Source organism: Notothenia rossii, assembly GCF_949606895.1.
Source record: "Notothenia rossii genome assembly, chromosome: 8".
Taxonomy (NCBI): Eukaryota; Metazoa; Chordata; class Actinopteri; order Perciformes; family Nototheniidae; genus Notothenia; species Notothenia rossii.
This window is the reverse complement of record NC_136906.1, coordinates 49,729,088-49,742,179: the sequence shown is the minus strand read 5'-3', so window position 1 is coordinate 49,742,179 and position 13,092 is coordinate 49,729,088. Positions and strand designations below refer to the sequence as shown.

The 13,092-nt window shown below is 39.6% G+C and overlaps 2 long non-coding RNA genes across 3 annotated transcripts in view; one reads left to right on the top strand and one right to left on the bottom strand.

Annotated features, from left to right (window-relative positions):
* LOC307015571 overlaps nt 1–8,051 on the top strand; it is a 9,575-nt gene extending 1,524 nt beyond the window's left edge. Inside the window, exons 2-4 of one of the 2 annotated variants that reach the window (XR_013801591.1) lie at nt 192–222; nt 340–1,114; nt 1,246–8,051. This is a non-coding gene — a long non-coding RNA (uncharacterized lncRNA). Of the gene's footprint in view, nt 1–191; nt 223–339 lie in introns of both variants that reach the window. The other variant, XR_013801592.1, reaches the window with a different exon arrangement.
* The window catches only part of LOC307016374, a 157,711-nt gene that overhangs the window by 30,461 nt on the left and 114,158 nt on the right, over nt 1–13,092 (bottom strand). The window lies entirely within an intron of this gene.

The window sequence follows — 13,092 nt, the reverse complement described above, 5'->3', positions numbered from 1 at the left end:
ATTATTTATATACATCAAAGGCACAATGCACCCCACAGAGACACATGTATTCAGTGTGATATTTTGCATTGGTCATGTGAAATCATCTTTACACACTAGAAAACTGTAGGAGCGGCAACTTGTTTTGAAATTGAATTTTTAATATCCGATAATAAAGTTGATCTGTTTTCTTTATTCTTCTCTCTTCCCAGCTCCATCCATCACTATTCTCTGTTCCTGCAGGTCCTGCTTGCTAATAAATGCTTTATTTTTTTACACAATTACAAATAAAGTCAATGTATTGTATGACATGAAGTTGTGCTTCATTCTGAGTCAATAATAAATTCATTCTGCCTTCAGCTGCAAAATGATTGTGGACTGCACCGACATCCATGTAGCTGCCCCCCAGTAAGATGAACCAAGCAAAGCTGACACTCAACATACAGCTGTGCTCTTAAGTTTACATGAAGAATTTGTGAAATATTGGTAATAACAGGTTTAAATGATTATTAGTAATTAATTATATAATTTTCTCATCGTAGATGAGCAGACGGGGAGCCAGACAAGAAAAGCAGAATATGCAGCTGCCATTTTCCACATGGAAAAGAGAAAGGGCCAAGTGTATTTGAGTGGACAAAAGAGAAATCCCAAATACGAAAAATAAAATTATACAATTAACAGATATGTATACAAATAAATACATATCCTATATACACCATCATGTATAATGATGGTGTATGATGTAGAAGGAAGTGTGGTAGATAACAAGTAAATATAGAGTTACATACAGATCCATGTTACAGCAAAAGATGGAATAACTAAGAAGCACGCAGTATAATAATAATTACACGCAACAATTAAATAACTGCTCAGCATCTCCACCACAATCCCAATCTGCTGTGTCCTGTTTTCCTCCCCTCTGCATAACACCCCATCACACATACGAAACACAACGCAGAGTCCGAGGGTGTTAAGAGTATGTTTATTTAAATGTCCTCCTCTCTACTGGCCAACACAGGGAGCATATGCTGGGTGTAGAATTGTTCCAGGAGGAGGAGATTTCCATGCCATGCAGGGTCTTTGGGGATGGGGATGATGATCCCCTCCTTCGTGGTCCACAGTAGCAGAGACTCCGGTCTGTGATGTGCAGCTGTTATATAATATACAATACATTTTTTTGAAAAACATTTGATCAAAAAATAAGGATTTGATCAGGATCTAGAGTCAGTGTGTAGTTTATTAATTAATCAATGCTCTCTACATTAGGAAAACACATACCAGTGTACCAGAGGGAGTCACACACAGCTGTGCCTAGATAACCAAACAAATTGACAACAGGGATGCAAACTCATCAGGTAGTTTGCAGCTGAGACCAGAGACTGTTTCTACACGGACCACTATTGCGGTAAGCATGTTGTAACTTCCGGTTGTTGTTGTCATCTCCGGGTATCCCGTGTGCCTGTTCTGTTGCTGATAGCTTGTTATCTTAACTTAATCGATCGTTTTAAAACTCTTGATCACGGCAACTGCCTGACGTTGTAATCACACGTTACTACAGCTTAAGCACTCACAAACTCTCCTTCTCTTAGCGACTGTAACTCCACAGTTGCCTACACTCTTTTCGGGTTTGCTAACGGTAGCTACTTTAGCTTGATAGCTAGCCATGGCTCTTTCCCCACCCTCGGGTGCTATTTCCTGCTCTAACTGTCTCATGTTTGGTTACTCCCCTACCTCCTTTACTGGTACCGATACATGTGTTAAATGTAGTATAGTTGTTAGGTTGGAGGCGGGAATCATAGCCATAGAAGCCCGGCTCCGCATCTTAGAAAATAACTCAGCTACAGTAAAGCCCATGTTAGCCGGTGCGGACCGGCAAAAGGTAGCTCCTCTTAGCCGTCCCCCGGCAACTCCCGAGCAGCAGGGAGAATGGGTGACTGTTCAGAAGGGGCATAACGCGAAACCCGCAGGTCCCCACCAACCCGTTCACGTATCTAACAGATATTCCCCACTCAGCGAGACACCCGCTGAGAAGCCAACTCTGGTTATTGGTAGCTCTATTATGAGACACGTGAATTTAGAGACCGAAGCGTCCACAGTCACATGCATTCCGGGGGCCAGAGCGGGCGACGTTGAGGCGCATCTTAGACTGCTGGCTAAAAATAAACGTAAATACAGTAGGATTGTTATTCACGTCGGTGGTAATGATGTTCGTTTACGCCAATCAGAATGCACCAAACTTAATGTGGCGTCGGTGTGTAGTTATGCTAAAACAATGACGGACACCGTAATCTTCTCTGGTCCCCTCCCCAATCTGATCAATGATGACATGTATAGCCGCATGTCATCATTTCAGCGCTGGTTGTCTTGGTGGTGCCCAGCAAACAATGTGGGCTTCGTGAATAATTGGACAGCCTTCTGGGGAAAACCTGGTCTGATTAAGAGAGACGGCATTCATCCTACTTTGGAAGGTGCAAATCTCATTTCGGCAAACATTTCAGGGCTCTGTGGACTTAATCCATGACAAACTGGAGTTGAGACCAGGAGGCAGAGTCGCAGTCTTACACGCTTCTCTGCGCTCTCTCCTAGGCAGTCATCCATAGGAATCCCGACCCCAATAAAATACCCAATATTAACGGTGTGTGTGTCTGCCCAAGGAAAATTTAAGGTAAAACCTAATAGAGGTGTCATACATAATAACCTAATAAAAGTAAATGTAACAACTACTACAGTGCAACAAAACAGGAAGATTAAATGTGGTCTCTTAAACATAAGACCTCTAGCATCTAAAGCAATACTGGTAAATGATTTAATATCAGATTATAATATTGATATATGCTGTCTCACTGAAACTTGGTTGAGACATGAAGAATATGTCAGCATAAATGAGGCCACTCCACCCAGCCATATCAATACTCATATTGCCCGAGGCACGGGCCGAGGAGGTGGAGTTGCAGCAATCTTTGACTCAAGTTTACTTATCAATACTAAACAAAAATTAAATTATACCTCCTTTGAAAGCCTCATTTTCAGTCTTACGCATCCGACCTGGAAAACTTTGCAGCCAATCTTATTTGTTACAGTGTACCGTGCACCAGGTCCTTATTCAGAATTCTTATCAGAATTCTCTGAGTTTTTATCAGCTTTGGTACTTAAAACAGATAAAGTAATTATCGTAGGTGACTTTAATATTCATGTTGACGATGATAAAAATAGCCTTACTGTTGCATTTAACTCTATATTAGATTCTATTGGTTTCTGTCAGAGTGTAAATAAACCAACCCACTGCTATAATCACACTCTTGACCTTGTTCTGACTTATGGTATTGAAATTGAGCAACTATTAGTCGAACCGCATAATCCTGCTTTATCCGACCATTTCTTAGTAACTTTTGAAGTACTGTTACTAGACTACAAAGCATTAGCCAAAAGCTCCTGCAGCAGAAACCTATCTGTTAGTGCCATAGCCAAATTTAAGGAAGAGATTCCACCAATACTTAACTCGATAGCATGTCTGCATGTAGGGGAGGAAACTTATACAAAATGTACACCACCCCAAATTGATCATGTTGTTGATAGTGCTACAGATGCGCTGCGAATACAATTAGACTCTGTTGCTCCTTTGAAAAAGAAGAAAATAAAACAACATAGATTAGCTCCATGGCATAATGCCGAAACCCGCAAAATAAAGCAAAAGTCGAGACAACTTGAAAGGATATGGCGTTCCACTAAACTTGAAGAATCTCGTTTAATTTGGCATATTACTCTCAATGAATATAAGAAAGCACTGCGTAAAGCGAGAGCAGCCTACTACTCTTCATTAATAGATGAGAATAAGAATAATGCAAGATTTCTTTTCAGCACTGTAGCCAGGCTGACAGAGAGCCACAGCTCGACTGAGCCTTCTATTCCCATAGCACTCAGTAGTAATGATTTTATGTGCTTTTTTAACGATAAAATTGTTACTCTTAGAAACAAAATCAATGACCTCTTGCCTTTGACCAGTATAGTGTTATCAACAGCTCCCGGAAACGTAAGTTCTAATAATATTACACTAGATAGTAAACTAGAATGCTTTTCAGCCATAAACCTTGAACAATTAAATTCAATGATTCTCTCTTCTAAACCATCAACGTGTATCTTAGACCCGATTCCAACTAAGCTGGTAAAAGAAGTTTTTCCATTAATTAGCACTTCTTTATTAAATATTATGAATATGTCTTTATTATCAGGCTATGTTCCAAAATCATTCAAAGTAGCAGTGATAAAACCGCTTCTTAAAAAGCACAACCTCGATCCAGAGGTTTTAGCCAACTATAGGCCTATTTCTAATCTTCCGTTCCTCTCAAAAATTCTTGAGAAAGCAGTCGCAAAACAGCTGTGTGATTACTTAAGAAACTATGATTTATTTGAAGATTTTCAGTCTGGCTTTAGAACACAACATAGCACAGAGACAGCTCTGGTTAAAGTCACAAATGACATTCTAATAGCCTCTGACAAGGGACTTGTCTCTATTCTTGTCTTGCTCGATCTTAGTGCTGCATTTGATACTATCGACCATGATATCCTATTGCAAAGACTAGAGCACTTAGTTGGCATACAGGGAACTGCTTTAGGCTGGTTTAGGTCTTATCTATCTGAACGCTCTCAGTTTGTACGTGTCAACGATGAATCTTCCATGCAAACCAAAGTTAGCCATGGAGTGCCACAGGGCTCAGTGCTTGGACCTATTTTGTTCACCCTATATATGCTTCCGTTAGGCAATATTATAAGGAATCATTCTGTAAACTTTCATTGTTATGCGGATGATACTCAACTATATTTATCAATCAAGCCTGATGAAATTAATCATCTAAATAAAATTCAAGACTGCCTCAAGGACTTAAAAACGTGGATGACCTTACATTTTTTGATGTTAAACACGACCAAAACTGAAGTTATTGTACTTGGCCCGAAGAATCTACGAAACAAATTATCTAAAGATATATTAACTATGGATGGCATTAATTTGGCCTCCAGTGAGACTGTAAGGAATCTTGGTGTTATATTTGATCAGGATTTATCCTTTAACACCCACATAAAATCCATTTCAAGGACCGCCTACTTCCATCTACGTAACATTGCAAAAATCAGGCATATCTTGCCTCAAAACGATGCAGAGAAACTAGTCCATGCATTTGTTACTTCAAGGCTGGATTATTGTAACTCCTTATTATCAGGGTGTACCAAGAAGTCAGTCAAGTCGCTTCAGTTGATTCAAAATGCTGCAGCTCGTGTACTAACCAGAGTTAGGAAAAGGGACCACATTACTCCTGTTCTGGCTGCCTTACACTGGCTCCCTATAGAACACAGGATAGAATTTAAAATTCTTCTTCTCGCCTACAAAGCCCTTAATGGGCAGGCGCCATCTTACCTTAAAGAACTCATTATACCCTATTGTCCTACTAGGGCATTGCGTTCCAAGAATGCAGGGTTGTTGGTTGTTCCTAGAGTCTCTAAAAGTACAATGGGAGCCAGAGCCTTTTCTTATCAAGCTCCACTTTTGTGGAATCAGCTTCCAGTTTGTGTTCGGACGGCAGACACCCTATCCGTTTTTAAGAGTGCGCTTAAGACCTTCCTTTTTGATAAAGCTTATAGTTAGGGCTGATTAGATTCAGCCCCTAGTTTTGCTGATATAGGCTTAGTTTGTCGGGGGACATCTTACTTCTTCCTTCTCTCTGTCTATACCTGTGTACTCTCATGTTCCGATTAACCCAGCTTCCCCAAATTTCTTTCTTTTTGGTGTCTATATACGCCGGGATCCGGAGTTATGGATGATCCTGCGGTCCTGTGTCATGGATTGCGAGTCCTGGATCTTGAGTCGTGGCTGCGGTCCTGGATCATAAGTCCTGGATGGATATCCTCGTGGATTCATCTTCTTATTATACACACATGCATTTCAAAACATTTGGACTACCTATGTTGCAAATGTATTATCTTTTCAATTTACACACGGCATCTATTGCACGTCTGTCCGTCCTGGGAGAGGGATCCCTCCTCTGTTGCTCTCCCTGAGGTTTCTCCCATTTTTCCCTTTAAACTGTGGGGTTTTCTCTGGAAGTTTTTCCTTGTACGATGTGAGGGTCTAAGGACAGAGGGTGTCGTATTGTCATACTGATATTCTGTACAAACTGTGAAGTCCACTGAGACAAATGTAACATTTGTGATATTGGGCTATATAAATAAACATTGATTGATTGATTGATTGATGAAAAAGGTGACAAGGATCCGAGCCCCCTGACCCCACAGAATATCGGCTTTAAAATTAGGAATAACAGAGGATTTTAGCAGTCAGAACAACTAAAGCAGCAGTGTTAATAATAACAGAAACGCCAAAGAGTCACATCTAATAGAAATATATAAAAGCATTTATTTTAATTGTGTAGCAGTCAGTTTATAATTTTGGCAGCACTGTTGAGCATTTTGAAAATGTATTTTCATGCCTCTGTGCAAGGCTTAGTCTTTCTATCTTTATAGCCACTGGTGTAAAGTAACTAAGTTCATAAACTCAACAAGTACTATACTTGGGCACAATTTTGAGATACTTGTACTTTACTTAAGTATTTCAATGTTTTGCTACTTTGTACTTCTACTCCACTACAGTTCAGAGGTAAATTGTGTACTTTTACTCCACTACATGTAATACCTTTAGTTACTTTACAGATGTGGATGAATGATGTGAAATATAATTAAGTGTTAAATCAGACTTTAGTTCCACCTGGAGTAAATCCAAAAGCTACCCTGCCTGCTGTATACAAAGTCATTCAAACTAGCTGCACCTTTACCAGCTTTGATAACACTTTAATGATCAGTCATTATAAAACATATCATATTATTCTGAAATGGACCAATCTGCAAAATGACTACTTTTACTGTCGCTACTTTCACTATATTTTGATAATAATACTTTTCTACTTTTACTTGAGGAACATTTGGAATGCAGGACTTTTACTGTAACAGAGTATTCCTACACTCTGGTACTTCTACTTTTACTCAAGTACAAGAACTGAGTACTTCTACTTTTAATCAATTACAAGATATATACTTATACCACCTCTGTTTATAGCCTATGAAAAAAACGATTAGAAAACGAAGGCTAAAGCTAACGTTAGCAGATAGTGACAATGTATGCTAGTTAGCTAGCTCAACGATAATATTGCGACGGGAAAAAAAAACTTTTCAGTGCACATCACGCTCTGCCGCTCCGACAGGGAGCTCTGCTCTGAACACCTGAACGGCCCGTTCTAACAGCTGTTCACCAGCGGTCCAGTCTGTGCCACAGGGACTCCGGACGCACAGTTAATATTAACGAACGCACCGTAGGTAATGTAGCTGCTGAAGCTAGACCATCATCGCCGAGCAGCAGAGGCTTATTATACATCATGAGCAGAGCCGACAGGCAGGAAGACTCGAGCACACAGCTCGCGCTTCATTATAATATATAAAAAAAAAGCTCGCGGCCGCACATTAATCCGGGTGCCAGACCCCCTCCCATACCCCAAAAATATTTGTATTGTAGATCTACAGGAATCACAAAAACGACCTATTTTGGATTAAAAACGGAGAATTTCGCCGAAAGGTGACAAGTTTGCATCCCTGAACAAGATAACCAAAATCCTTGAATCTACACACAGCAAATAAACTCAAATGACACAACGAGATGTAAAAAGGAGATCACACTATAGTCGATATAGAACTGTCTGCTTCAATCTGAAGAGCAACTAAAACAAAACGCGGGAGTGTATCTTGTTCTTGTGAACACTAATGTTATCCACAGCATACACAGACACCACAAAGTTCTTAAGGAGAAAACTAGTTGCTAAAACAAAACACGTTAGTGTACCTTGTTAGCTAGCTGACATTAACCTTAAACATTGCACTCATATTACTCACTGAAACCTTGTAAAGCCGGTCCCGCATGCTGGCTCTTACAGAACCGCTCCCTTTCGTGTATGTACAGCTCTCAACATGCCCAGACTTGTAGTGATTTTCAACTCGTTTTATACTTTTTCGCCTCATTCTGAAAGAAACAGGTGAAATTTACTAACGTGACAGCCATCTTTGTGATGGTGACGCGTATTGTGCGAGACCAGAGACCTGTAGTTCACTGAGCGGTTTCACACAAAAAAAATTGTAACTTCACAGTTTTACGACACATTTTAATTTTTTTGACTTGCAAAATGTTCTTTTAATTTGACAAACATCATATGTGTCATTCGTGGCACAATTCAAACGGGATCGAAAGATGACTTTTCTCTCTCCATTGACGTCAATGTATAATTTCCGCTTCCGGGGTCCCATGGGTCGGAAGTAGATGGGCGGGACTTCGCCTCTCAAACTCCATCACATAACAATCCAGTGCCATGCTGTCATGAACGCGCGGTGCTGTAACGTGTACGCAAATTGACGTGCTTGATGTGAACGAGCATTTTGGTTAAAGTTGCGCATGCGCTATGAGCGCACATACGGGTACTTCTCAGGCATGCTGGGTAATCTGTGACGTTTCGCTCTCAAAAGTTGGGCCATTTTATCATCATGCGCCAGCAACTCTCATAGGAATGAATGAGGCCCCGCCTCCCACGCTGTATCCAGTTCTTATTTTACATCCATGGCGCTAATTAGCAACTCTCATAGGAATGAATGAGGCCCCGCCTCCCACGCTGTAGAGCTGTAGATGAACATTTACATGCTTATTGTAGTTGTAAGGGCAATGCACCATGGAGCATATGTGTGGGCTGGACCTGTATTTTACAGGAAAGGAGTGAACAGAGGGTCGAGTTGTCGATTCTTGTTCAGTTTTCATCTTCCTCACCCTGTCAGACTTTGAGTTGCGCGCGCTGCTAAAGAGACGCGCTACCATGGAAACCAAACAATGGTGCAGCTGTATGAAAGTCCGAGTGGAAACAGCAGTGAGTAAATCTGATTTTGTCAGAAATCCCGCGAAAATCGGGAGGGTTGGCAAGTATCACACACACACCAAACACACACACACACACACACACACACACACCCACACACACACACACACACACACACACACACACACACACACACACACACACACACACACACACACACACACACACACACACACACACACACAATGTTCGTATTTAGTCTCCTGATTTTAAATGGCTATTAAATAATTTGAGTGTTCCCAAAGCACCAGTGTTCTGCAGTTTGTGTGGGCATACTGTACTGTTGCACAGTTTTGGAAGATTCATAGCTAACCACACTGAATATTATGGATTATCTCATATTTTTAAGCCTCAATTTGTCGTCGTCGTCCCCCCCTCTAACATCACCAGAAGTCATAATTTAAGGGGTCATTCCTCAAAAATGTCTTCCGGGGGACGATCCCCCGGACCGCACGATTTGGGCACCATTTCCATAGCCCCACCTAAAATATTTTCCACCAGCCGCCACTGATAGTCTCTAATTAACTTATTTCACGTTTATATGTTATTTAGGCTCGCTGGTCTCATCATACATCGGCAATGAGAAAGCACCAGGGGAGGCAGCCATAACCTCTGCCGCACTGAAGGGGGCGCACGTGAGCCCACAGGTTCTTGTTGCTACTGTTATTCTACGCAGAGACGGTAGACGCAAACAACAAGCTAGACTTTTGAAACTAGAGGAAGATAAGGAGGACTTTTACAAAAAAGTAATAGAGATTGTTGTCCAGAATGATAGGCAAATGGACTTCATCTTCAAGTCAAGGTAAGACCACAATTGTAATGAAAATGGGATCTTAGAACAATCCAATATTTAGATTTTGGGTATCGTTTTGTTGAACGGTCTGTTTAAAATGAATCGACACATCAGACTAAAAAAGCTTTTGAAAATAAAAGAATATTTCGATTAGGTCAAAATATAATATTTGTAAATCTGACTCTGAAAGAGTCAGTGCCTCACCAGCATTGAACCTCACCGAATATAGAATATGTACTTGTCCATTTATTCCTGTCTCATAACTGTTGAGCAGTTAATATTCTAACACAGGGCATTTAATAATGAATGGATCCATTTCGGAACCTCAGTCAATTGCCAAGAGTGTCTCATTGTCTCACTATTGGTTAACAGCCATGTTGCTTATTTACATGCATTATGATAATGCTCATCTATCCAAGATATTGAGACATTTCAGTGATACATTTGTAAGCCAATATAACTATTTGTAACCAGCAGCCTTTAAAAACCAGGTTCTGACGGTATGATAGTGATAATAAATCATCAGAAGTAGTACAGAATACAACACGTTTTTTTATTTTTTCATTTTATCCAGACATAGGATACTTGAAACATCATGGAAAGTCCTTGACAGGTTTTTGTTTCTTGCAGTTCCTTTTGATTTGAGGTATACACAAGGCTCTGAGGTCACCTTTGTGTTTTGTAAGAGATGTTGAAGAGTGAGGAGGAGGAGGAGGAGGAGGAGGAGGAGTGCACTCAGTGAATAGCTGCTGGCAGCTCTTTATTTGAAACCATTTAATTCACTGGGAGGTGTGTGAACTGCTCAGGAGAGAGACACAGACAATACTACAGACAAGCAACATATAGTGAGTCACTTGGGGAATTAACAAATGAGGACAGCTGGATTAATTTGACGATAATAGTTGTAAAAATGTAGGCGCAAGATTGATCAAATCCACTGAGGCCTACGGTTTTATAAAGTCTCCTTGTAGAGATGATAAGAGTGATAATGAACTCAGATCCTTGCATATCTACTTTCACACATTCTTCTTTTCATGGCACACACACTGAAAAAACTGAAATCTTGTCTTTGTAAACTAATTTCACATAACTGTATCAAATCAAATCAAGTTTTATTTATATAGCACATTTTTAAATGATTTTTGGTCGAGCCAAAGTGCCGTACATATAATAAAAATACCCTACAGTAAAGACACTTTACAGCAAATACAAAAGCACAGTTTGAGGGAGAAGCTCGTGAATTGTTGTTACGGAAACAGAGGGGTTTTACAGATGGAGCGATTCATTTCGGACAGTTTGAAACGCGAGGGCCGTGATTGGTACGTGATCTGCCCTCGCTCAAGGGAAAACCTCCAGCTTGACTTGAGACCGCCCCCGTGATAGATAAATGTATTTATAATGAAGCCAGCTGCAATGGATCATTGATCCACCAGGAGGTGCAGTGGGGTTCCACACTGGAGCTCATGTGAAATAAAGTCAGATACAGTACGCTGGATGTACAGCGGAACTTTGTTAAGATCCATATGTCACGGATATCATACTCTGTGCTAAATAAGAGACATGTAATCATTTACAAAACATCAACATGTTGTTATTTAACAAAATAATTTTGTTATTCGAAAAAAACGAACGGGAGGAAATGCAGCCCAGCTCTCGATTTTTAATCCTAATTTAATCATCATCTTCACCACGATCATTTATGTTTATGTTCACCGAATTGACATGAAATCACTGACACATATGAATATACTGTATTCAACTTCATTAAAACGTTATTAACGTGCCTAAACTCAGTAATTCACCAAAAATATGTATATTTTAATGGAGTTTCGTCGGTCGATCAGGATCCCAAAGTGTAGCGGAGGGATCCTCATCTGGATGAAGAGTGTTATTTTCCCCATAAAGAACAAGTCGCTGCAAATTATCCCGCTTATTACATGGCCACATTCTCAACAAAGTAACGACATGACTCCCAATATTAATTGAAATGCTTTTATGGATTTAGAAAATGTTTTTATTGATTTAAAAAATAGTTGTATGTATTGATTTAAATTCACATGCATCCGCTAAGAAAAATAGTCTGTTGTTACAGTTTTTTAAACAGTCTGAATGAAACGGCAGCTCTCAGCTGTGTATTTACACAACTAATGGCCCATCAACCACAGCTCTCTCCCCCCTCCCCCCCTGATCTTTCTTCTCCAGCAGCTAAATTAACAGTAGGTTACTCTGAGTGACCATAGACTGTATGTAACAAGCTTACAGTTAGTGACGTAACAACACCATAAAAGCTGGTGGGTTGAAAGCAATACAGGAGGTAAAAATAACTAGAATAATTGTGACTTATTTATTGTGGCTTTTATGTTTTTAGGTATAACATTTTATCTAATTCAGGCTTATAGTTCACCCTTCTCTAAAAGCCTTCAACAATGACAATATTCATTGTAATTGAATAAATCCTTCCAACACACATTGTAAAAAATAGCCTACTGTAAGTTAAGAAATCCTTTCAATATGTACATCTTCTGATGTAACAACAATAACATTATAAATAGTAACATAGCTGAACATGGTATTGCACATTTGGCTTTGAGTGTTAATGACCTGAGATTTTTTTATTACATGAATTAAGGTGACTGAGGCTTTTTAACATACAGGGATGCAAACTCATCAGGTATGAAAAAGGTGACAAGGATCCGAGCCTCCGGCTCCCCCACCCCACGGAATGACAGAGGATTTTAGCAGTCAGAACAACTAAAGCAGCAGTGTTAATAATAACAGAAACGCCAAAGAGTCACATCTAATAGAAATATATAAAAGCATTTATTTTAAATTGTGGAGCAGTCAGTTTATAATTTTGGCAGCACTGTTGAGCATTTTGAAAATGTATTTTCAGGCCTCTGTGCAAGGCTTAAGTCTTTTTATCTTTATAGCCACATGGTGTAAAGTAACTAAGTTCATAAACTCAACAAGTACTATACTTGGGCACAATTTTGAGATACTTGTACTTTATTTAACTATTTCAATGTTTTGCTACTTTGTTCTTCTACTCCACTACAGTTCAGAGGTACATGGTGTACTTTGACTCCACTACATGTATTTAATACCTTTAGTTACTTCACAGATCTGGATTAATTAAGTGAAATATAATCAAGTGTTATCAGACTTTAGTTCCACCTGGAGTAAATCCACAAGCTACCCTGCAGTATACAAAGTCATTCAAACTAGCTGCACCTTTAGCAGCTTTGAGAACACTTTCATGATCAATCATTATAAAACATATCATATCTATTATTCTGAAATGGACCAATCCGCACAATGACTACTTTTACTGTCGCTACTTTCACTATATTTTGATGATAATACTTT